Source organism: Callithrix jacchus, chromosome 14 (genome assembly GCF_049354715.1).
Source record: "Callithrix jacchus isolate 240 chromosome 14, calJac240_pri, whole genome shotgun sequence".
NCBI lineage: Eukaryota > Metazoa > Chordata > Mammalia > Primates > Cebidae > Callithrix > Callithrix jacchus.
In genome coordinates this window covers 12,784,787-12,812,700 of record NC_133515.1, presented here as the reverse complement: position 1 = coordinate 12,812,700, position 27,914 = coordinate 12,784,787, and the positions used below count along the sequence as shown (strand labels likewise).

Sequence of the window (27,914 nt, the reverse complement as noted above, 5' to 3'; positions counted from 1 at the left end):
ATATATACTTTTATATATTTTTATAGGTATATATATATAATTTTATATACCTATACAATTTCTGAAAGACATTTTTGTTTGATTAGTAATTTATGTCATTTCAATCTCTTAGATCTCGAATGTATCTCAGAGAAAACTGAGTTGGTTTTCTTGTTCTTTATATGAGCTTGTAAAACTACACAGCCTTGTCCCTGAAGGTTTTAGATTGTGCCTAGTAGGAGCATCTCTAAAAATCCATTTGCATCATAAATACAATTCAATGTATAACTTAAATAATATTGAACCTCTATTAGTGCCTATTAGAACATGAAGCGAGATTTACAATGTAAATACATTTACATGTAATCTATACAATCACGGTGTGGATAATTAAAGGAAAGCACCATGTGAATCTGTGAAAGGATTAAAGAATTAAAGACTAGTTTAAAAGAGAGTAAGTTCTGTTGATTTTTCAATCAATTGGTAAATTGACCTACAAAGCACTCCCTGGGCAGGTGCTGAAATGAGGATGGCAGCCAATCAGTCCAATAACAGATGTTGCATAAATAGTTCTGGAGGATTCAGTTTATTTTCCCAAACAGATTAAACTTTTGTAGAATTACATTTTCTAGCAACTTATTTCATAACCTTATTCTAGTAGATCTAGACTGAAAATCATCAGCCCAATGTGTACTGAAATATGATATCAACATATTCTGTGTAACTATATTATTTCATATTTTTCTAACATTTCCCTTTAAACATAGTATTTTTTAGTAATTATTTGAGAAGTATTCTGTGGTTTATTTATAAATAAAACAGGCTAGGCATGGTGGCTCACACCTGTAATCCCAGCACTTTGGGAGGCTGAGGCAGGAGGATAATTTGAGGACAGAAGTTTGAGAAAACCTGGGCAGCATGGTGAAACCCTGTCTCTATTAAAAATACAAAAATTAGCCAGACATGGTGGCATACAGCTATAATCCCAGCTACTCAGGAGGCTGAGACAGGAGAATAGCTTGAACCTAGGAGGTGAAGGTTTCAGTGAGCCAAGATAGTACCACTGCACTCCAGCCTAGGCGACAGAGCAAGACTCCATCTCAAAAAAAAAAAAAAAAATCAATAAATATATAAAATAATAAAACAGTCATCGAATCATTAGAGATTGTCTGGTTTGTTAAATAGATTGTATACCGAATACAAAACTATGTTCCTGTTGTCTCAATTTTATCCATAAATATATATAATAGAAAGAGTATTAACTGTAGCACAAATTCAAAGTTCAGATTCAAGCATGGGTCAAAGGAGCTCATTCATGTCTTGGGTATACCTGAAAGGTCAAATTCAAAGTGATGAGTAGGCAGTACAGGGAAACATCTGTTAAAAATCTTTCAGGAAGGAAACTTAAAGATTATCAAGAACTACAGGACACTGAAGGCCATGAAGTAAAGTGGACTATTAATTATGCACACTAACGTGTGTGTACATCTGTATGAGTGTGCTTATGTGTATCTATGTGCTTTTTTGTGCATGTGTGAAGATTATCATAGGCAAGAAGCTAGTGGCAGAATGGGTATCTATTCTGAATTCAATGGAAAAAGTTAGAAAAGTAAAGCCCCATCGTATTTCTTTTTCCAGTAGAAATATGGTTAAAAAATGCATTAAAACCTCATTAATTTGGACGATGGGCAAAAGCAGCCTGACGTTTTAACTGTGGCTGATTTTAGAGTAAGTTCCATTTCAAGCCATTCACATCCATCCAACAACTCAAACTGGTGTCTCATCAGGGGCCTCTAAGAGGGGCCCTGCTAGGCTTGCTTGGCAAATGGGCACAGTGCCGACAACCAGAAAAGCCACTTAATTTAGCAAACATATGCAGATGGCTTTCTACGTGCATGGACCAAAAACTGCCGGAGTAAGACATAATACTTGTCCTCGCAAGTTCTTTTCCCCAGAAGGAAAAGCAAATAAGTTTAACACTGTGTGCTAAATGCCCTAGTAGAATTACTTGAATATTATGGTGTCTAATGTCATGGAAAGGCCATGATTTCAGGGCTAAGTACTCATGACCCAGTCATATGGTACTGGGTCTCAGTGTTTGCCTGCAGTGCATGGGGCAGAAAGCAGGAGCAAGGCTATCCCAATCATAGAGGGAAAGAATTTCATGGAATGTGGGGTAGGAAGCTGCTCCCTGCAGCTGCCACCAGGTGGATGAGGGGAAGAGAAAATGGGCAACCTGGAAAAGTAGTTGAGGCATTGTTTTTCCTTCCAAAGAGCCGATCCCCTATCACATGCGTGTCAGGGGGGTCACTCAAGACCATTAATAAGAGATATCAGTCCAACTGGTATCAGAGCCTCCCTGTTGTAAATATACGGAGAATGAACTGCCAGGATAAAGAATAGAACAAGGAAAGCTAGTTAAGGTAGCTATTGTAGCAAACCCAAGTGGGAGCTCATAAAAGAGTGACCCAGAGCTAAGCAGTTGGGAGGGAGATGACATAAGCTTTTGTGTTCCTGTTGTTACAGGTGGTGAGAAACCAGGAAGAATCAAGAATGTCTCTATGGGTTTTCATTTGCAAGCAAAACCAGTTTGTTCTGTTAAGATATTTAAAAATTTCCTCTTCATTTTGCATAATATAATTTGCAGAACAAACCTTCTTTCATAGAGGGTATAGAGAGAAAAGTCAACCCAAACGATCACAATTCCAAATCTGCAGTGTTTTGATAAGTGATTTTGTTGTATGTACACAAATGTAAATATTTTATTTGCAGCTTAAAGATAAACTTAAGTGTTATTCATTTTTCAAAACTTGCTATATTGCCTCAGACACCCACAAAGCTAGTTCATAAAGCTAATCCTGTGTTTCGACACATCCTCAAGCACACGCAGTGTGAAGTGCTATAAAATGTTCTAAATGAGGCCAAAACAAAACACGCCACTCCCCCCCACCTCCCTCGCAGCAAATGAGGGCCGCCAGCATATGTCGCCTTGCTTTAAGCAATGTGCTTCTGTTGAGCAGGCCAGCAAGCCTGGCCTTCATCTCCATACTCTGCTTGTCTTGGCAGTGTCAGGCAGGTCTAAAAATATGGTAGCGCCTGCACCAAAGCAGAAGGACAGGCTGTACAGTATCTCTGCATGTGAACCCCACCATCGTGAACATGCCAAGCAAAGTCCAGCGCTCGGCGTGGCCCATTGATTTATTTTCTGGATGCTGAAAACTCTGAGATCAGATGGAGTTTATTTACCTCCTTCCCTTAAACATTGCCCAACTCAGGAGATGCTTCAAGGAAGAAGCACGCTGGGCCAAAGTGGGAGGATTCCACCTTCCATTCTGGCAGTGACCTTGGAAAAGTCCTTGAAGCAGGAGAAGCGTGGGTTTCCTCACAAAGAGTTGAGAGCACACCCATGTTCATTATCTCACTTGCTCCTTCTAAGGAGCTTGGGGATAAGGAGGGAGGCTTCCCGGGTGCTGGGAAGGGTGGTTTTGTTGTACTCGTGGTCCTATGGGTGGTGGCTGCAGTAACGGGAGTAATAGTCCAATGCAACTTGGAAACAGCCGCCGCCAGCATTTTCAAAGTCACAGGGCTGAGGAAGTGAGGTCCTGTGTACAAAGCCACTCAGTACCCATCCCCGGGGACCAGGTAAGCAGCCCGGCCTAATCTCCAGCTCCAAGGTCCTCCCTGCCCGCGACTCCTTCAGTAGGGAGGGGAGGCAGGTCAGTGGCCCCCATTGCTGCCACACTTTAGAACTACTTGGAGAGCAAAACATAACACCCATGCTAGGATTCCAAACCAGAACAGCTGAATGAGGATCTGTAAGGGTGGATACAGGCATCAGTCTTTTCTAAAGCCCAGTAAAGCTGGGTGCAGTGGCACACTGTGTAATCCCTGTTACACAGCTCGAGCCCAGGAGTTCAAATCCAGCCTGGGCGACATAGCAAGACATCCTCTACCGCCACCCTTGTCTCTCAAAAATAAACCATCTTTTAAAATAATAAGTTTTAAAAAATAAAGTCCATTGGGACACTGTGATACACAGCCGGATTAAGAAAGGTAAGACTCCTGGTCCCTCTGAGCGGCTACTTTTAATGACAAGGTTCTGCATGTCAGGCAATGGCTTAGCTCTCACACGTGTTCTTTCCTTTGTCTTCCCAGCAATCTCTATGTTATATTTTACAGATGAGGCTCAGAGAGGTTAAGACACATTCCACAAATTAAACAGCCAGTAAAGGATAGGGTCGAGATTTTAATTCAGGGCTGTCTGGAGAGTCCACTATCATTAGTCTTATGTTTGTTGTGTTTTTCAAAAGTTGGATGGCACTTATCCCTCTGTATCTTCTAGGTTCAAATCTTCCCATTCTGACTCCTCCTACCACCTTCCCTAGAGATTTTGAAAATGCGCTGGAGTCTTCTAAGGGAAAAGGTTATTACCATCCCTCAAGGCCTTTCTTTGAAATACTGTTTCTTCTAACTAGAATAAATAGCCTTCCTACTTATCATGAACTGAATGTACTCACTCACCCAAATTCACATGTTGAGTCCCTAACCCTCAAAGTTTGAGAGAATTTGAAGATGGAGACTTGGGGAAGTAAATAAATTTAGATGAAGTCATGAGAGTAGGGTCCCCCATGATGGAATTAGTAACTTTATGAGAAGAGGAAGAGAGAAACCATTCTCTTTCTGCCACAAGGGTACAAAATACAAAGACAGTCATCTGTAACCCTGAAGAGAGTCCACCTCAAACCAAGCCATGCTGACACCCTGATCTTGGACTTCACGCCTCTAGAGTGATGAGAAATAAATGTCTTGTTTAAGCTGCCAGACTGTGGCAATTTTGTTACAGTAGCCCCAGCTGACGAAAACACGTCTCCTTCTTCATCTGAGAAAGGATCTTTCTCTCTCTCCTTAAAGAGACATCATGGAGAGAGTTACTTCCTTACCTCTACTAAAGGCAGGAGAGGGTAGAATCAGTCGGAATAGAAGTACATTCAAGAGTTGAAATACCTTTTACCAGGTATGTAAACTTGGCCAAATTACTTGGCTTCTTCATGCTTCAGTTTCCTTCCCCAAAGTGTGATGATAATACCTATTTTATAGTTAGGATGATTGGGATGAAGGTCAGTGCTAACCAAACACCAGTCACTGGACTGAGCACTGTACTGCCATTCCCTGTATACATGCACCTCCACTTCCTGATTGTGAGTGTCTGTGACTCAGTCTTGTTCATTCGTCTCTCTAAACCCAGTGGAATCTTTATGCCTGGCATGTAATAGGTGTTCAATAAAATATGAGTAAGTAGGGAATCCATAATTTACCACTCAGTACCCCCTGTAATCCCAGGGTTAATGAGATATTCAATGGCCATCAAACAGAATGTTGGAAACTCATTCAAAATGAAAATGAATCCAGGATCTTGACATCATTGTCACAAACTTTGCAGAGTCTTTATCATGTAAATCCCTATGAAAGAGAAGCAGGCCTTGGAAAAAGAAAAGCTGAGGCATCAAGGGATATGTTAACACCTGAGTACTAAGTAAGATTGCTGAGCGCTATGTAACCTTCCTCTCCATCTGTCTGAATTCCAGTGCTTCAAATAAATCAAGAACATCAGGGATTTCTGTAAATGCTCCTGCCCAACTCTAAAACTGCCAGAAGAGATGAATTTCCTCATTCACTGATTTAACAAAAAATTGATTTATAACTGAAAAGACTTGTGGTCTTTCAGACTAAGCCATGATAGGAACATTTTAGGACCACTTTATTATTACACTTTTTTACCCACTAAACTGGAATTTGTTTGCTTTGGCTTTTGTACAGACAGTAGAAAATAATTATAGCAAAGGCTTATTTACTTAGTTGTAAATATTCTAAATATTCTAGGAACCCTGAGTCTTCATTTGCATAATTTTTTGGTGATTTGCCTCTACAAACATCTAGCATCCAAGAAATCACATTTCCCCAGGGAAACTTACAGTCTTTTATTATACTGTTATCATACATCCTGGAATCTTTCTCTTAGGGATCTGAATTAAAAGTAGTTTCTACAATTTCTGTATCAGAAAAGCTAGTTCAAAAATTTCATACTACTAAAATGATTTGATATTTTCCCCTCTATTTGTATTATAAGACACCCAGCAAAAGGAGGGTTAACAGCTAAATTGAGTTCCACTCTTTCATTCACACGCTTGGCACTGATTGAAAATCTACCTTGTATCAGGTACTGTGCTAGGCTAAGTGAGCACTTATTGGTGATATACTACGAAAAAGTACAATATGTACCATCAAGTAGTCTAAGAGGAAAGAAATACACAATTAGATGGCTATCAGCTATGCCAAGTGCAAGGAAAGTCTATGGACGGTTTATTATGCAAGAATAGAGAAACGGTGCTTGCTGCAATCTTGGTATATTGCATAAAGGCTCTTTGCGGGAGGTGATTCTTAAAGGCGAGAGTGAGACTGGCCTAAAAATGCAAGCAGCAGAGCAGGCAGCAAGAAGAAAGGGGACTGAGGATGGGTGTGGAGGGGTGCTTGGAGGAGCTCAGCTTGCAGGTGCAGAACAGTGAAAAGCTTCCGTGTTAGGGAAGTAGCTGGAGGGAGAATGCAAGGAACACATCATAATGATCCTTTTATAATGTGCTCATTTTTTCAGTGGAACATTTTGGCCCAAGTTACATAAACTTTTTACACAAATGATATTGTCAGAGGCATTTGAACCAGAGCAACTCCATCTCTAGCTGGGTAAAATGAGTCTGAAACCTACTGGGCTGCATTCCTAGATGATTAAGGCATTCTAAGTCACAGGGTAAGACAGAAGGTAGGCACAAGATACAGGTCATAAAGACCTTGCAGATAAAACAGTTTGCAGTAAAGAAGTCGGCTAAAACCCACCAAAACCAAATTGACAATGAAAGTAACCTCTAGTCATCCTCACTGCTCCACTCCCACCAGTGCCATGACAGTTTACAACTGTCAATGCCAGGAAATTAAGCTATATGGTCTAAAAAAGGGTGGCATGAAAAATCCTCCCTTTCTTTAGCATATAAACAAGAAATAACCATAAAAATGGACATCTGCAACCCCGTCTATGGAATAGTCCTTCTTTTATTCCTCAACTTTCCTGATACACTTGCTTTCACTTTACTCTGTGAACTCACCCTGAAGTTTTTCTTGCACAAGATCCAAGAACCCTCTCTTGGGGTCTGGATCTGGATGCCTTTCCTATGACAATATTAAAAAATAAAATCACTGATTAACTTAATATTGGCTGTTTGTCCACATGGAGCTTCAATCCTTCAATGTCAAAACCACTGACAAAATGCTTGCAGTCTGGTTTCGCATGGGAGGGTTTTCAGTAAGAAAAATAGACCAAAAAAAAGAAAGTAGAAAAACTCATACTCTCTTTTCTTTATTATAGAACCTTATATTTTCCTGATGTTTTTTTCTTAAATGGTAAAATACAATGGGACAAAGGCATGGAAAACTCTGACAGTACTTTATGGAAGCTAGTCTACCTAGTGGAGAAATTGACATGATCAAGGGACCTTGTAGAGACATTTGAATAAAAAGGGAGAGGTGCAAAAAGTTTCTAGGAAGAAAATAAAGATACAGAGATAAGAGTAACTGTCAGCTGATAGGCTGAAAGGACTGTGCCTCCAAGTAGTGGCCTATACCTGCCAGCAGATGCCTTGGAAACATACTTGGCCAGCTCAGAATCAAGACCTGCGTAGTTTGGGATATGAATCACATACGCAGGGCATGCTAGCACAGCCAGGGTAAGAGCAGTGTCTCGTTGAGACAGACAAGAGAGCTTAGACATAGCTCGCATCTCTGGCAGGACAAGCATACCTCATTATCCCAGAACGAATGTGTGCAGTTTATTTATTCACGGGCAGAGGGTTGTGTGTTCTTTACTTATCAAGAAACATGATCACTGGTTTTTTTTTAGAGACAGCTTCTCACTACGTTGCTTAGGCTACAGTGCAGGGCTGTTCACAGACATGATCACAGCTCACCATAGCCTCAAACTCCTGCGCTGAAGAGATCCTCTCACCACAGCCTCCTGAGTAACTGAAACTACAAGAACACACCTCTGCACCCAACAGATGGTTGGTGTTTAATGTCAGCATTCACTGAGTGCAGTGCCTCCCTGGGCATCTTTTATGGGCTTGGCTCTTCGAGGGATGGAGCTAAAGGAATGTGGTGGAAATGTCTGCTGGCAGCCTTGAGCTGTCCTCGCTGACCTGACAACTACTTGCTGTGCCTTCTTTAGAAGCAACTCACTTAACCGGCCTCCTTCATTTTCTGCTTGCTTCTCCATAAAAAGAGAATCAACAGCATCAGAAGTCACTTCCGACTCATCCACTGAGAGTCCCAGCATGCAGATTGTCAATATTTCTTTTAGATAATGAACTGCATACATTGAACTTTCAAATTTCTACTTGAAAAAAACAGCCTTCTAAAATTGCCCATTTTACACAGGAAATCAGTGCAAAAATCAAACATAGTGTTCCCATAGTTACTCTGTACATGGTTTAAGAGGGGGTTTCATTTTCCTTATTTATTTGCAGTGATAGGATATATCTTTGGAAGACTTCCTCTCTAGCAACTCAACATAGCAAGCTGTTATAGCAAATACCCTCCATAGTGCATAACAACAGCTGTTGCTCTGGAAACAAGTTAACACTTTGCTTTCCGTAAGACATTTCACTTTCCTTAACAATATTAAATATATGGTTTGTTGGTGTAAATAACAGCCTTGGCCTTGGCTCTATACAGACTTGAAGCAATGAATTTGGGTAACAGGAAAAGCATCTGATAAAAATCAATTATATTTAAAAATATTTACATTTAAAAGTCACTGTGGGCAGGGCATAGTAGCTCATGCCTGTAATCCCAGCACTTTGGGAGGCCAAGGTGGGCAGATGATCTAAGGTTGGGAGGTCAAGACCAGCCTGATCAAAATGGAGAAACCCCATCTCTACTAAAAATACAAAACTAGCCAGGTGTGGTGATGCATGCCTGTAATCCTACTACTCGGGAGGCTGAGGCAGGAGAATCACTTGAACCTGGGAGGCAGAGGTTGTGGTGAGCCAAGACAGCTCCATTGCATTCCAGCCTGGGCAACAAGAGAAAAACTATATCTCAAAACAAAAGTCATTGTAATTTTATCTCCATACCCCCCAAACTTGTTTCTAAATAGAAAACAAAACAAAGAAACAAAAACCTGATATTGACGCTCTATACCAAATCTAAAAAGTAAAATAATAGAACTTACCAAATCTTCCTTAATTAACAAACAGATCACATTTTAAAGTGACGATTGCTCATGAAGAGCACAAAACATAAATATTTTGTAAATGTTACTAAAGTTGATTACAAAGAAAGTTATAGAAATAGAGGCAGCTCACTGATCTTTGGGTGAGAGATCTAAATTCTTTGTTTCCCTGACTTCAGATGAAATCCTTGGCTTTCAGGTGAATCTTCATGTACTGTGAAGCAGTAGATAAAGATTCAAGGGAATAATATATAAAAAGTAAAGTATGATTGCATATAATATGAGCCCCACATATGTTTCCATCATTTCATTTAATTTGCAATAAAAATTAAATAAAGTCATTTATTTTGGTATTAATAAATTTTTATAAAATAGCAAACAAAAATTATTTTTCTATTTTATAAATTATAAATATGTTAACGGGTTTTTGTTATGTTTTTTGTTTTTGTTTTGAAGGAGTTTTGCTCTTGTCGCCCAGGCTGGAGTGCAGTGGTGAGATCTTGGCTAACTGTAACCTCTTCCTCCTGGGTTCATGCAATTCTCCTGCCTCTTAAGGGATTCTCCTGCCTCAGTCTACTGTGTGGCTGGGATTACAGGCACCAGCCACCACCCCCAGCTAATTTTTGTATTTTTAGTAGAGATGGGGTTTCACCATGTTGGCCAGGCTAGTCTCAAACTCCTGACATCAGGGGGGATCCAGCTGCCTCAGCCTCAAAAAGTGTTGGGATTACAGGCATGAGCCACTGTGCCCAGCCAATATGTTAGCAGGTTTCAATAAGTAGACAGAAGAAACAAGAAATAAAGATATAGCTTTGATAAAATTACTATGTGCCTTTGAGCAGTCTATGGTTTTAATTGTTGACAATTTCACTGGGTCAAATTCCTCATCCCAGCACTGGAGTTCAAGCACTACTAACGTTTACCTTTTATGAATGATTTAAAATTTGATGGTGAACTTGATAAGTAAAATTCCAGAAGGTAAAACCTTAGGTCAAACATTTTTCTACATTACTCTGGACAACTTATAAATCCAAGGATCAGACTTCAGTTGTGCCTTCCTCTACTTCTTAGCAGTCTTTGGTCCATCTTATCATTCCCTGCCCTGAGAAACACACTCATCATGATTCCTACCTCCCAAGCTACCCATCCCTAGTCTCCTTTGCTGGCCCCTACTCTTATCCCTGACTTAGTTACAATGAGCATCCTAGGGCTCAGTCCTTAGTCTGATCTCCCTTCTCTCTGTACTCACTCTCGGGTGGTTTTGTTCTGTCCTACAGCTTTATAACCTCCATGTCATGACCCTCAAATGAGCAGCTCCTGCCCAGACCTCCACCTTTAACTCCAGACTCTGCAATCCAAAAGCCTACAAAATAACTCCACTATGTATCTGAAATGTAACATGTTCAAAAATTGCAATTCATTCTCTTAAAAATCAGCTCAACCTCAGTCTTCCTTCTCTATCTCTACTAATAGCAACTCCATCCCTCCAGTTGCTCAGGACAAAAAAGCATCATCAATGACTACTCTTTCCTTTACACCCCACACCCAGCCCATCAGTTAATCCAGTCAGCTGTTCCTTCAGAATATGACCACATAAAGTTAACCCTGGCTTCCAGGAAGATGAAGTAGACACACTTGTCTCTATTCCTCCTGGTAAATACAACTAATAACTGTGGACATTATGTATAAAACAAGCATAAGGAGTCTCTAGAAGGAAGACAGCAGAAGACAGGCCAGCGAGGGACTTTGGGACCCAAGGAACAGTACTGTGCCTGGTGAATCCCCTGGGTTTTCTTATTGCCCATGTATTCATGATGGAAAAGCAAGCAAGCCAGAATCAGCAATGGGCACAGATTAAAATACAAACAAAATGCCCATCCAATGAACCAAGTAAAGAATAGCATGCCAAGGCAAAAATCTTTTAGAAAACAACCCCTCTGCTTTGACCAAACACTACAAAACACTGCCGTCCCACCATCACAAGCAAAAACTGAAAAGAGAGTGTACACTCTCCTCTCCACAGTTTGTAACAAGGGGTCTCAACCACATCCTCTCTACCCCTCACAAGTCCAAGTAATATCGGAGCTGAGTAAGAAGCCTGGACTTTCATCCCTACGGGGTGGCAATGAGGTCACCTTCCACAGTGACAGTCGAGACCCTATAGGGTGCTAAGACTTCCACTCCAAAGAGGTAGAAATTAGGCAGCCCCTCCAATTAGAGTGGTGTCATGGGAGGCCTAGTGGAGGGTCAGGACCCTCTCCACCCCACTGAATAATGCCCCACCACCACCTTTGTCAGAGGAGACTATGATTAGAGCTGTAATGAGGCCTTGTCCAGCTAGGTTGGTATCAGAGGAAGCATCATGGGATGCCAGAACCATCACTAGCACTCAGCAGGAACAGGGACTCTCTCTCTACCACAGATGACAGAAGAGGCTTGGGTTTGGGGTGCCTGGAATTAATAAGACAATGTCTACTCCTTCCTTCACAGGAGTGGTATCAAAGGAAGCCAAAAGATTTAAATAAGATCCATAGACTTGTAATATTCAGAAAGTTCAAGCTTCAATAAAAAACTGTTAGTAATATCAAGAACCTGAAAAATCACCATTTCAGTGAAAAAGAATAATCATTAGACAGGAATGCTAAGATGTCAGAGATGATGAAATTATCTGAAGAAGATTTTGAAATAGCCATGATACAAAATGGCTTCAATGGCAAATGTCAAAACGCTTGAATCAAATTTAAAAAATAAAATAGAAAGTATGAAGAACCAAATGGAAATTTTAGAATTGAAAGATATAAATACTAAAATGAAACACTTAATATATGTGTTTTACAGCAGGATGAAGAGGACAGAAAACAGTAAGTTAACTTCAAGATTGAGTAATGAAAATTATCCAATCTAAAAAACAGAAGGAAAATAGACTTAAAAAATAAAAAAGAACTGACAGATCTGTAGAATTATAACAAAAGGCCTAACAGTCATGTCTCCTAAGTCTCAGAAGAGCAGAAGAAATAGGACAGGGTTGAAAAAGTATTCATAGAAATAATGACTGAAAATTTCCAAAGTCATCAGAAGACATAAATCGAAAGTATTGAGGGAGCTAAGCAAAGTCCAAACAGGATAAACTCAAAGAAATACATACCAAACCATGTGATAATTAAACTTATGAAAACTAAGGGCAAAGAAAAATCCTCAAAGCAGGATGGAGGAGCAACACCTTACATAGAGGGAAAAACAACTTGAATGACAGTGGATATTTTATCAGAAACCATGGACGTCAGGAAAAAGTGGCATAACATTTAAAGTGAAGAAAAAATGTTAACCCCAAACTTTATACCTAGCAAAAAATATAATCCAGTAGTGAAAGAGAAATCAAGACATTCTCAGAGGAATGGAAACTAAGATTTGTCACCAACACAATTACTAAAATGATAAAAGGAGTTTTCTAAACAAAAGCAAAATAATAGAAAACACCAGAAAGGAAGCAACAACAATGGAAAGAGTGAAAATTTGGGTAAATACAATATGTATTCCTTCTCCTCTTAAGGTTTCTAAATGATATTTGATGATTAAAGCAGTCTTGCATGTAGTTCTCAACATATATGAAAGAAATATGTGAGAATTACAGTTGCTGGAGGGTAAAGAAACATAAAGAAGGTAACGTTTTGCACTTTACTTGCATTGGTAAATGTCAACATTGATAGACTGTAATAACATGTATTTATGATGTAACGGCTAAAACAATGATTACAGAAGTTATACAAGGAGTTATATTCAAAACCACTACAGATAAATCAAAATAGAATTCTAAAAATATTTCAAGTAACCTCTAGGAAGGCAGGAAAAGAAAACAGAGACATGCAGAAGACAAAAATCAATATGACAGAATTAAGCCATAACATAATAATAATGCTAAATATAAATGGTCTAAATACTTGAACTAAAGGCACAGCTTCCCAGACTGGATTCTTATTTAAAAAAAAATCACTCATCTATACATTGTCTATAAACACTTGCTTCAAATTTAGTGATATTGGTAAGTTGAAGGTAAGGAATGAAAAGTGTTATATCATTCAAATATTAATCAAAAGAATATGGGAGTCACTATGTTAATATAAGATCAAGTAGACTTTACCACAGAGAAAACTACTAAAAATATCATGTATTGATAAAAAGTTCAATCTACTAAGAAGACATAGCAGTCCTAAATGTGTATGTATTAAAAAAAGTTGTAAAATATGTGAAGCAAATACTGGTGGAACTGAAAAGGGAAACAGATAAATGCACAATTTTAATTAGAGACTTTGACACCTCTCTATTACTAGTTGATAGAACAACTACACAGAAAATTATAAAATATGTAGACAACACCATCAATCAATAGAATCTAATGAACATTTATAGAACACAATAAAACAACATAATATGCAATCTTTTCAAGTACCAAGTAATATATGTACCAATACTGATCATATCCCAGGTGTAAAACAAATCTCAACCATTTTAAAAGAATTGAAATAATATGGATTGTGTTCTTTGCCCACAATGGAATGAACTAGAAATCAATGACAGAAACATAGTACTGGAAGTCATAGTCTGTGCAATAAGGCAAAAGAAGAAAAAAAAGGAAATAAATGACATTTAAATAAGAAGGAAGAAATAAAATTATCCCTATTTGCAAATGACATGATTTTCTAAGTAGGAAATCTCCAAAAATCTCCAGAAATTTCCTACAACTAGTAAGTAAATTCAATATATTTGCAAGAAAACAAGCTAAATATTTAAAAATCTATCATAGTAGAAAAATAAAGTCAGAAGGCTGACACAATCCAACTTCGATATTTACTATCAAGCTAGAATAACAAGGGAATTGAAGTATTGGTGAGAGAATAAATAGACCAAGGGAACAGAAAAGAGAGCCCAGAAAGAGACCTACACAAATATATTCAACTAATCTAACAAAAAGGCAAAGGGAATTCAGTGGAGAAAGCTTTTTCAATAAATAGTGCTGAAGCAATTAAAAATCCATATGTGATCTAATGAACCTAGACACAGATCTTATACCTTTCACAAAATTTGACTCAAAATAAATCACAGATCTAAATGTAAAATGTTAAACCATAAAACTCCTTGAAAATAAGGGAAAATCTAGGTGATCTTGGGTTGGGTAATGACTCTTTAGAAACAGTACAAAAAGTATCACCAAAGAAAGAAAAACAAAGACAACTTGGATTTTATTAAAATTTAAAATTTCTTCTCTGAGACACTGTTAAGCAAATGTAAAGGAAAGCCACAAACTAGGAGAATTTTTTTTGTAAAACATGTATCTAATAAAGGAATGGTATTGAAAATATGCAAAGATATCTTAAAATTCAGGAATAAAAAAACAAATAATCCAATTTGAAACTGGGAGAATTTGAAGAGAAGCCTCACAAAAGAAGAAATACAGATAGTAAATAGCATAAGAAAAGATGTTCAACATCATATGTCACTAGAGAATTGCAGATTAAAACAATAAGATGCTACTACACACCTATTCAAATGGCTAAGTCCAAAAGCACTGACAACACCAAATGCTGACAAGGATATAGAACAACAGTAACTCTCATTCATTACTGGTGAGAATGCAAAATGGTATGGTCACTTTGGAAGACTGCTTGGCAGCTTCTTTAAGCATGCTCTTACCATATGATCCAGAAGTTGCACTCCTTGGTATTTATCCCAGAGGTAAAAACTTACGTCCACATCAAAACCTGCATACAAATGTTTATAGCGGCTTTATTAGTAACTGCCAAGGCTTACAGGCAACCAAGATGTGCTTCAATAGATGAATGCATAAACAATGATACACCCATAAATGAAAAATTATTTATCACAATAAAGAAATGAGCTATCATGCCATGAAAAGACATGGAGGAACTTTAAATACACATTACTAAGTGAAAGAAGCCAATCTGAAAAGGCTACATATGGTGTGATTTTTAACTATATGACATTCTGAAAAAGGTAAAACTATGAAGATGGCAAAAAGGTGAGTGGTTGACATGGTTTGGGGACAGAAAGTGATATATAAACAGTATAAAGAGGATTTTTAGGGTAATGAAACTACTCTGTATGATACTATGGTAGATACATGCCATTATACACTTGTTAAAACTCATTCAATGCTTACACAAAGAGTGACCCCTCATGTTAACTATTGACTTTAGACAATAATAATGGATCAATGTTGGCTCACCAATTACAACAAATGTACCAAAGCAAAGCAACAGTTTCTCCTATTTAATAATAGGAGAATTATTAAATAGGAGAAACTGTTTAGGTGGTGGGATGGGAATGCTCTATACTTTCAACTCAAATTTTCTGTAAATATAAAACTGCTGTTAAAATAGTCTTATCCTTAAAAAAAAAAACAAAACCAGAATTTCATTTCTATATACGAGCAATGAACACATGAAGAATAAAATTGAGAATACAACATTGTTTACAATTGCTCCAAAAATGAATTCATTAGCTGGAAATGTAAAAAAACACATAGTATTTGTGTACTAAAACCTGCAAAATGCTGATGAAAAAAATCAAAGAAAACCTAAATAAACAGAGGGATAAACCATGTCCATGGATTAGAAGATTAAACATAATGAGGCTACCAATTCTCCACAAGTCAGTTTAATATAATTCAGCAAGTCTCAGCAAGATTTTTTGTAGCTATATAGACAAGAGATTATCCTCAAATTTATACAGAAAGTTAAATAATCTAGACTAGATAAAACAAATAATCTAGACTAAGTAAAACAATTTTTTAAAACAGAAGAAAATAGGAGGAATCACTCTATCCAATTTCAGCATTTATTAGATAGATAAATAACTAAGTTAATGTGGTACTAGCAGAATAGAGACATAGATCAATGAAACAGAATCCAGTATCCAGAAATTAGTCCATATGAGTAGAATCAACTATTTTTTGACAAAGATGCGAAAGCAACTCAATGGAGGAAGAACAGTTTTTGACAAAGGGTGTTGGAACAAGTGGACATACATTTTCAAAAAAGAATGAGACTAACACCTTATACAAAAATTAGCTCAAAATTTATTGGAGATTTAACTGTAATCCATAAAACTTTTAGAAGAAAATATAGGAGATAAATCTAAGGAATGGTGAACAGCCCTTAAACATGACACTGAACGCATGCACTATTTTTTAAAAAAATAAACTAAATTTTATCAATATTCACCACCTTTATTCTGCAAAAGTTCCTGATGAAAAGCCATGCTATATAATGACAGAAAATTGTAAAACACCATATCTGAAAAGGATTCATATCTATCATACATAAAGCACTCTCAAAACTCTGTGTAAGGACAACTAATCCAATGAGAAAATGAGCAAAAGATACTAAATTTTACTGATGATATCTAGATGGCAGCTAAGAACATGAAAAGAGGTTTTATATCACTAGACCTTATGGAAATGTAAGTTAAAACCAAATTGAGATATTACTACATAGCTATAAGAATGGCTAAAGTAAAAAACCTGGAGACAAAAAAACCCAAAAATCTAAATTAAAAAAAATAAAGTGAAAAACTAGCGACAATTAAAACACCTGGTGAAGATACTGAGAACCTAAATCTCTCATGCATTGTCAGTGGGAATGTAAAATAGTAAGCTACTCTGGAAAATACTTTGGCAGTTTTTTCAAAACCTATACATTTGCTTACCATATGACTCAGCAGTTGTACTTCTGGGCATTTATCCTGGGTAAATGAAAATTTACATCCATACAGAAGCAGTACACAATCTTTGTAATAGCCCCCAACTGGAAATAACCAAAATGCCCTACAACAGGTGAATGGTTAAACAAACTACTTACCAATAAAAATAAATAACTATTGATGCATGCCACAACTTGGATGGATCCCAGGGCTATACACTTAGGAAAAAAGCCAGTTTCAAAAAGTCACACACTATTTGATTCCATTTATATAACATCCTCAAATGACAAAATGAAAGAGATGGATAACAGATTAGTGGTTGCTGGTTAGAAGTGGCCAGAGAAATGACTATGAAAGGTAACATGGAGGATATCTTTGTGTGGATGAAATAGTTCTACATCATTTTAGGGGTAGTGTTCACACCACATGAATCTACACATGTGATAAATGACACAGAACAATACAAACACATAGTATCAATGTCAGTTTCCTGGTTTTGATATTGCATTATAGCCATGTAACCAATGAAGGAAACTAGGAGAGTGGGCATGGGGACTTCTGTACTATCTTTGCAACCACCCGTAAATCTGTATTATTTCAAAATGGCTGGGCACGGTGGCTCACACCCGTAATCTCAGCATTTTAGGAGGCCAAGGCAGATGGATAACCTGAGGTCAGGAATTTGAGACCAGGCTGGCGAACATGACAAAACCCAGTCCCTACTAAAAATACAAAAAAAAAAGAAAAAAACTTAGCCAGGTATGGTGCTATGTGTGCCTGTAATCCCAGCTAGTTGGGAGACTAAGGCAGGAGAATTGCTTGAACCCGGGAGGCTGAGGTTGCAGTGAGCCAAAATCACCCCATTGCACTCCAGCCTGGGCTATGGAGCAAGACTCTGTCTCAAAAAATAATAATAATAAAACCTCAGATAGTGTAAAATCTGTGAAGATACATATGGACATATTTATGACAGAAAGTACATAATGCTTGGAATTTGCTTTAAAATAATTCAGTCTGGATTATTTACATAGATTTATATAGATGTATAAATACATTGATAATTAATGAATTTGTGTGATGATAACATATGGGCTCCTTGGGTTCCTTATACTCTTCTGTAAAAACGTGAAAATTTCTAAAATAAAATGGTTTTTAAAAAAACCTAAAATTAACAACAAGAACAAAAAAATCCAGGACTGATATTTTAAAGTACACAGCAGCCCATATATACACAGTTTTTTGGTGTTTCATTTTTTTTTTCCAGGTGATGTCCATTTGACAGATTTCCTTATAGCAGTTAAATAATTTGATTAGGACTCTGTTAGAATGAAACACATTTTTGCCTCCTTATATCCTGGTCCTACTCATCTGGAATACATCAAATCTCCTAACTGGACTCTCTGATTGCTCCCTTGCTTTTGCATAGCTGGAGAGGTCATGCCAGATGGGAAGCATTCCTTAGCTTCCCCTCTCCTCTCTTTCAGAGAATGCGCCAGTGTCTTTACAATAGCCCAGCCTCCCCACCTGCCTCTCTGACCATGTCTTCTATGCACCCCTCATTTGCTCTTCACCAGCCAGCCACCTTCTCTTCTGTTGTCACCCATCAAGTATGCCCTGGCCTCTAAGCCTTTGCATCTGATGTTCCCTCTGTCTTGAACATTCTTCTCATCACATGGCTCACTCCCTCGCTTTCTTCTGGTTCCCACTCCAATGTCAGTTTCTCAGAGACGTGCTTTCCTCTGGCAACGTTCAGAGTTCTTATTTATATCCATCTGCTTAGTGTCCAGCCCTGTCCATGTCTTAGGTTTCTCCAGAGCACTTGTCATCTTCTAACTACTGTGGAATTGGCCAAGTTACATTGCTTCATCTGACTCCCCTCACCCAAATGTCAGCCCCCTGAGGGCAGGGACCTTTATCTCTTTTTTTTTTTTTTTCTTTTTTGACTACTGTTCCCCAGAACCTAAAAAAAGGGTTTGGCATATAGAATGTACACAAAAAATATTTGTTAAATAAATTTTAATCACTATTACCAGCTAAAGAGTGACATATCTTGGTCAGCCCAGATAGCATAATACTAACTACCATGTACTAGGATAACGGTGATGATGGTAATAATGAATACGTGTCTATGAAGCACTAACTCTTTGCTGGAAAGTCCACCAAATGACTTGTGAGGAGATACACACACACACACACACACACACACACACACACCCTTCAAAGAGCAGAAAGCATTTCACTAGGGAGAAGCTATGATGAATTTGTGTGCCCTAATGATGTCTTATTTTTGGTGCTCTAAATCGGTATATCATCATAAGAATAGCTGACATTTACTGAATACCAACTACGTGGCAACGACTCTGCCAAGCATTGGTATTATGATGTCTTTTCATTTTGAAAACAACTGTGTGAGGTTGAAACTATTCTTATCTCCCTTTTACAAACCAGTTTGTGGAGATTAAGAAGCCTGCCCGAGTGCTGCTCTTACCCAAAGTGATGGCACTAGGTGATGAACACGGACCAGAAGCCCAGCTTGTAACCCCCACAGAACCTTTACTACAAGCCAGTCCCTGTGGTAAATACTCTGCAGCATCTATCTAGTCCCCAAAAGAAGGACTAGAGAAGTTTCCAACACAGCTGGTGGGATGACAGAACCCACATTCGACCCAGGGATGTCTACCTCGGAACAAACCTCACCTGTTCGTGACCCCTCCCTGGTCACCCTACTTAATGTTGAAGTCCCTTCCACACACACACACCTCTCTCATCTTTTACTTTCTTCCAAGTGCTTGACTGACTTATTTTGTTTATTTTTAGCCTCCCCATTAAAATGAAGGCAAGTTGGGCAAGAATTTAGGGCTGATTCAGAAGCATCCAGAACAGTTCTCAGTATACAGCAGACACTCAATAATTGCTTTTCCCTGGTTCTAGTTGATGCTGTCTTCTAAGAAAAGGTTCAAAATTTCAGGCAGAAGCAATGACGCTGCAAGACAAGAGAGGCCCAGGCAGCTCCTTGCTCTTTGGGGTTTGAATACTGTGCATCAAAGAAGGCAGTAGAAGGAAGCTATTCTTGTGTATATTCGGGCCCAGACTTGGAGCTGGGCACACAGTGTAAGCAGCATGAGGATAATTTCGAAGAAGATCCTGGGCCTGAGTTAGAGGTTTGGGGACTAAATGTCTAGACAGCCCCAGTGATTCCCATTAGAGGGTGATTTTGTGCCCACCCACACCCAGGATGCCTGGCAATGTCTGGAGGCATTTGTAGTTATCATAACTGGGATCTAGTGGGTAGAGGCAATGGGTGCTACTAAATATCCCACAATACACAACACAGTCCCACAACAAAGAATCATCTGGCTCACAGTGTCCACAGTGCCAAGGCTGGAATCCTGCTGTCTGCATCAGGAGTTCCAAGCATGAGAGAACATTTCTGCTGCTGAGTGTGGTGGGCATTTTCAGAAATCACTTGGAGCCTCCGTGGAAGTGGAAGCCTGTCCTTTGCAAAGGGAATACAGGCCATGCTGCTGGGATAATCACAGGTCTTGTTTTCAGAAAGTAATTGCCTCCCATTATTTCAGAGATATTACATAAACTGCCAACCAATTCTGAGAAGCCCACAATAAATTGTATGGAAAACAAAATGGTACCCTCTGAAAAAGAGTGATTTTTAGGTACAGCCTTGAAGTTGTGCCCTGAAATTTCAAGCCAACTCTACCCTTAAGAGCTAGAGCATGCAGAAGCCCAGTGAGCCACCATGGGAGTGGCTCCAAACCTGTATGCAACGGAGCCTGGGCTAAGGTCCCAGATGAAAGTCAGCTGTTGTTCAGGAACTGCAGCCACTCCTGTAATATAATACTGTGTGTGTGGTCATGGCTGTGTGATCCCAAATGTCTGAACGAATAGCAGGAAATTATGTTGATGTTAGGCATTTCCAAATATCTAAGTACTTGACATTTACAGGAAAAAAAGAGACTAAATTGCATTTTCCATTAAATTTTGCAGTGTATAGATTTTTCTAGCTAACTAAAACAGAGAGGAAGTATTTGGAGCGATTTGCTATATTTAGGACAATGTCCAGAATCACCATATACGAACACCCAAAACATTGATAAATAAGACCCAGCTACACCAGAGTAATCAATTCTGCAAACCAGGGTGGGGACTGAAGTGCGGGTATCTCAATGAGATTAGATACCTACAACATGTTGATGTGCCTCTAAATTATTGAAGTATTTATATTTATAGAAACTCTAGACTCAAACCTTAATGTTTCCTGGGTTGTTTCAAACTGTCAAATATAAGGACATTCATACTTGTCTTTTATTTTGCCTTGTATGGTAAAGAAAGTTGTTGTGTGTGGATGTGGCTGTTTTTCTAAGGACTCTGTACCCTCTGCAATGCTGTGCTCTGTTGGTGTTCCAAGCCACAGTGTTGGCTGATTGAAAAGGTCTCTACTTCCGCACTGGTCACCCCCCAAACATCCTAGAGTATGCTTTCACATTCCCATCATTCTGTTCCCACTCCTTTGTGAAGTCAATGCTGTCTGATCTCTCTTCCTGAAAGAAGAGAAGCAGGGAGGAGGAAACCTGAGGAAGCTTTGGCTCTCAGGAGACAAAATGTGCAGGAAAACGGAATTGGCTCCCTGAGGGAGGAAGGACATTGCAGGGTAAACAGGACGGAGTCCTCAGGTCCAGTCTAAGACAATGGGCAGTGAACCAGGATGGGATACAAAGCAAATGATCTGGAAGTCTTAGGCAGATTTAGGATAGAAGTAGGTGTCTGGAACAGGGAGCCTTAATGGGTGTCTGTAGCTGAATCCTGGGTGAGAAGGGAGCTACTGGGCCACGAGAACTTTTGCATTATTGGCTTAGAATCCAATTCCTTCCTGCCTGCTTCTCATGCCCATTCATTCTGCATTTGACATTGAAGACCACTGCCTCCTTACCAAATGCACCGACTGCTCATTGACTTGTTTCTTAATGCTTCTTTCTCTCCCTCATTTGTGGGCTGTCTTTCTTCTTCCCTTCTCCCCCTAAGAATAATTTATATTTTACTGTCTTCTTTCCTATGATTGTTTTCCTTTAGGATTATATTTGATATCAAAATCACCTCTGCAATTTTTCATCAATATCAACTGTGATAATTAATGATTTTCAGGAAAACCAGTTTTGCACATCAAGCTACTTGCTGAATTATTACAAACTGGTATTCCACCATCAACTTGAACTGAATATGTCCAAACCAAAGTAAATCACCAAAACACTCCCCTCCTCTTCTCTCTCAGATTTCTGTCCACCTTAGCAAATTACCTTAGTTGAAAATCATTCACATTTAGTACCAGTTAGCGAGCAATTTCATACTATGGTACAATAACAACATCAAAGAAAATCTATTCCTATGTTTTGATTCACTATTCACACTTATGGAAATATAACCCAAAGAGTAAATACAAATTATAAAAAAATGCTACATACATAGAATTATTTTTGATGTAGAGGTGGCAACTAACATTTAAAATTTGAGACGTCAATTTTAAATATAGAAAAGCAAGATAGACATTTGTTTATGATGATTAAAACAGAATATAATATGCATATAAAAGGGTTAAAAATCCACTAAAATAACACCTATAGTTTAAAGGTATGTATTCACATTATTTTTTTTTTTTTCTTTTGAGACGGAGTTTCGCTCTTGTTACCCAGGCTGGAGTGCAATGGCGCGATCTCGGCTCACCGCAACCTCCGCCTCCTGGGTTCATGCAATTCTCCTGCCTCAGCCTCCTGCGTAGCTGGGATTACAGGCACGCGCCACCATGCCCAGCTAATTTTTTGTATTTTTAGTAGAGACGGGGTTTCACCATGTTGACCAGGATGGTCTCAATCTGTTGACCTCGTGATCCACCCACCTCAGCCTCTCAAAGTGCTGGGATTACAGGTGTGAGCCACCGCGCCTGGCCTCCACATTACTTTTTAACTGTACGTTACTTAAACTGAATTACACCTATTTAAAAGGGAAACTTCTTCATCATCATTGATCCCTCCAACTCTTTTTTGTTTGGCTGCTAATTTTACATGTTAACTCCTCACATATCAATTATATCCTTTATTTCCTTTTCATTTTTACTGTCCCACCTTTGTTCAACCCCTGATGATACTGATTCACTGAATGATTTTGATTTTCATTCACTCCCAGGCTTTCTCCATTTCCTTCTTGTGTTGTTAGACAGCCCAAAACAACATGTTCCAACCAGAGGGATCTGTGGCATTGTTCTGATGAATAAAATATTGGCAGAAACTGACTGTTAAATTCTAGGAGCACTTCCACTTTTCAGAGGATGAAAGAGCATGAAGGTGACTGTCCACCTCCAAGGATGGTAGAAGAAAAAGTTGACAGAGCCTGGGTTCCTGGCAGCATCATTGTGGAAGCTGCTTCCAACCCTCTTTTTGTAGGAAAAAAATAACCTTTTGAGCTACAGTTTGTTGTCTGTTCTTGCAGCCTAATGCATTGCCAGTTAACATCTTGTCTCACTGCCTCCCTGCTTATAGCCTCACGTTGTTCACTTCAGCTTACACTTTTATAAGGGTAAAAGAAGAAAAGACAAGCAAATAGTACTAGATAAATAAACATTGACAACAAAAGCAAAAAACAGCTGGCAGGCAAAAACAATGTGGAAGTTCAAAAATTACAAAAAGCATGTAAAAAAATTGTTTTTGAGATGGAGCTTGCTCTGTTGCCCAGGCTGGAGTGCAATAGCAAGATCTCAGCTCATTGCAACCTCTGCCTCTTGAGTTCAAGCAGTTCTCATGCTTTAGCCTCCCAAGTAGCTGGATTGCAGGTATGTACCACCACACCCAGCTAATTCTATTTTTGTAATTTTTTTTTAGTAGCGATAGACTTTACCATGTTGACCAGGCTGGTCTCTAACTGATCTCAAGTGATCTGCCCACCTCAGCCTTCCAAAGTGCTGGGATTACAGGCGTGAGCCACCATGCCTGTCCAAAAAAAAGAATGTTTAAAGAGCTATGTAGGTCCATTTAGTAAATGGCTAAAGAAGTTCTGCACATCAGTGGTGACTTAGGGCATCACTATTAATACCACAGTATAGTATAATAATGAAGTCTCCCCAAAATATGCATTCAGATTTTTGTCTATAGTAGATACAACAGTGAGCCAAACATACAAGACCCCCACTCTCATGGAGCCTAGAAATGAACTGGAAAGAAAGTACATGAACAAGATAATTACATGAGTAAGTAATTCAAACCTTGCTATGAATTATCCAATTAAAGACTGAGTTTTATAAAAGAGAGCCTGGCCCAGTGCATGTACTAGTGGGGTAACGGGAAGGTAAGGAAGTCTTCCTTGGGAAAATGCTGGATGGATAAACCTGCTCTGTTAGAGAAAGGAACAGAGGAGGAGGAAGGAAGACAGCAACAGCATTTGGGGAAGGTTAAGGCATATACACAGGTCCTGGGGCAAGGGGACAGATACTGAGCTGGAGTACCTTAAAGAAGGTCAGGTAGCTCACCCCTGTAAGTGTAAATTTGTTCCAACTCATCAAGAAAAGATGAAATGGTGTTCATCACATTCTGCTTAAGAAGAAACTAAAAGTATGCAATTGAGTTGCTAAACATTTCCACTTGGAAAAATAAAATCAAACTAGTTTATGGCTGAAAATAGTAACTGTAATTTTGCATAGTCATTCTAGACATATTTTTAAGCATCTAGTAATTACCAGGAAATATGCTTTGGAGAGCTCAAATAAATAATGAAGGAACTGAGGTAAACAAACAATTCCAGTTAAGCATAATGAGCACTCTGATAGCGGGGTCATCAAAGGCTATGGGGACACCGAGAAAGTGAAACATTAATTCACTTGGCGTTGAATTATCTTGAAAATTCATTTTTGTCCAGTACACCATGTGCCAAATGATACCAAACAAGTGAACTGTGACTGAATATAAACATAAACCATAAAATCTAGACTCTGACAAGTCTCCAAAGGTAACAGAATTGTTTAATGGACTTAAAAGTACACAAGCATATCTCAAAAGCAACTCTGCGAATTAAACCACCCTCACTAGGCTTGGGCAATCACTCACATAACTAGATTTGAGGATAACTGAATTTCAGAATATGTATTCAAGATTATTTTAAATGAAAGAAAACACTGAATTAAACCTGTTTATACACACAAGTCAGGGTTGAATATAAAGGTAGAAAGAGCCAACGTAAGTTTAATTTGTCCTTTTGTTAAGATACAAATAAATACATACTTTTTAACAGTAAGCACTACAATTAGCCTTTTCATTCATTGTAGTGATTATAGATAAAATAAGAGCCAGAGACTTGGTTCTTTGCACTGGTTCTGCCAATAAGCAGCTGTATTAAGATAGAGTCTCATGATTTCTCTAATTCCCAATCTCCTTATTATAAAAGACGATAATTTCATTGGCAGTATCCTATAATTCTAAAATAGTTATTCCAGAAAAATCATACACCATTATATTATTTTCACTGAATTCAATATTGGCTAACTGCAATTGTAAAAACTCGGGAGACTACAAAGCCATTTCACCAATAATTTGCCAGGCCACAATACATCAGAATTTATAAATGACACTTTCAGTTAATCAAAGGTGACTTGGCAAGGATCTAATGCTGGGTAATTGTGAAGCTACATGAAACTAAATAGTGGCTCTAAAGCACAATGAGGAATACGTAGTCTCATTAACTAGGAAGCCATACTGAGAAGTCAGGTACAAAACTTCCAATGAAATCTATGCCTTTCTCTTAGATACAGGAAAGAAACAAACAAACAATAACAACAACAACAACACAAAATTTAACAAACATTGTATCAAATTTTCTTATACATTATTATAAGGATGAATGAAACTTGTGTATACTGTTTCTGTTATAGAATACATTTTTGGAAATCTCAATCATTTTTACCTAAAGTGATTGACAAGGTTTCTGAAAGCAAATGAGTTCCAATATGTGTGCCAATGAGGAATCTGATAATTTTAAAAAATTGGATTTGGTTTTGTCACTGGATCGAAAAAGTGACACACTAATTAAATGCAGTGCTACATAATGGTTCTAAGTGTAATTGCAGTATGATTTTTTTGACATGTATTTACAATCCATCTTCATCATAATTATTATGCACAGATTATATTACTTTGTTTTTTAAGTTCTCCACTGTCTCCTTGAAGCGCAGGCTTTTCAAATATGTGATCATTTAAAAATATGTGGTGCCTGCAATACCTATCTTACCACAGGACTCATTATATGAATAACAACAATACTAACATGTATGCTAATGCCCAATGTTCTGGAAGTCAATCTTGTATTGCTCTTCAGTTCAATTTATAAAAGTAAGAATGTTGGGGAAGGAGGATCATTTGTAACTTTTCTGTAAAACCAAAGAGTTTCTCCTATTCTTTCCTATGCCATCCATCTCTTCTCTGACTAGTGAAAGGTAGGCTTGTATAATTCTAAGTCCATTTGACACGATAGAACGGTTTTGACAAATGTAAGTGAGGTGCCTCCTGCAGTTTTTAATGGGAAGGAGCATCCATACCACACATGTTCACAAAGAAAATGGTCCCAGTCCTTCAAGCCCAAAAACCCTGGTGGACAAGCACAGCTGTGGGTCAGCTCACCTCTTTCCCTATCCAGACTGCATACCCTCTTCATAAGTGTCCTATTAATGATGTGATACAAGGAAATGCTATATTATTTGACAAGACTAAAATAAAATTGTAATGTATGGAATTACATATTTAACAGAAAGATGAAAAATAGTTACATGAAAAGATGTGTTGAGTTCTGTGATGGTTATTGTTACATATTCACTAGGTTGGACTATGGCCAAGTTGTTGGGTGAAATACCAGCTTAATAGTGCTGTGAAGGTATTTTTAGATGTAATTAGCATTTATAATCCCTTGACTTTGAGTAGAGGAGATTGCCCCCTACCCTATACTATAGGTGCGCCTCACCCAATCAGTTGAAGACCTAAAGAGCAAAAAACAGGTTTCTTGAGGAAGAAGAAAGTCAGCTTTCAGACTGCAGCAGAAAAATTCTGCTGGAGTTTCCAGCCTTCACATTGGAGCCTGCAACAGCAGGTCTGACCTGAATCTGCAGCCTGCCAATTGCCCCATAGATTTCAGACTTAGCAGGCCTTACAATCACTCTCCCACTCTATCTACGTGTGTGTGTATATGTGTACAAGACTGCAGCAGAAAAATTCTACTAGAGTTTCCAGCCTTCAGACTGGAGACTGCAACTGCAACTCTGACCTGAATCTCCAGCCTGCCAATTGCTCTGTAGATTTCAGACAACCAGGCCTCACAATCACTCTCTCTCACTTTATGTGTATGGATATGTGTGTGTGTTTGTGTACATGTATATGTATATACATGTTTGCGTGTATAGAATATATAATTATGTATGTGTTCTATTGTTTATTTTTTTTCTGGAGAACCCTAATATTAATTTATTCAGAACCTTAATAGCTATTCTTTTCGGAAAACACTTTTTTGTTCTATATATGACATTGGTAGTCTAGTCTGTACCAACCCTTAGTAAGTTATTACAAATTTCATGCTTTTAATGTGATTTTAAGTTAATGATATCTGTTTGTCTCCCATCCTATGGAATATTACAATTACACACACAGAGTCCAGTCATTTTGTATGAATATAGTAGCATAAGTATATATTTATATCATATATATTTATTATATACATATTATATATATTTAAATATACTCTCATGTGTTATGATGACAAAAACTTTTAGAAGTACGATGTATATTATAATATTTTCAATTGTAGGACTCATTTTAGATCCATCAAAACCTTAAGAAACTGTTCTGCTTAATAAATATTACTATCTTCATACAGGAAAACTTTTAAGAATACTTTTATAGGCAGATAG

General features: G+C 38.1%; 1 protein-coding gene across 7 annotated transcripts in view; it reads right to left on the bottom strand.

Moving 5' to 3' along the window:
• Positions 1 to 27,914, bottom strand: part of TMEM182 (transmembrane protein 182) — a 98,233-nt gene that overhangs the window by 43,454 nt on the left and 26,865 nt on the right. The gene's annotated exons all lie outside the window — the stretch shown is intronic.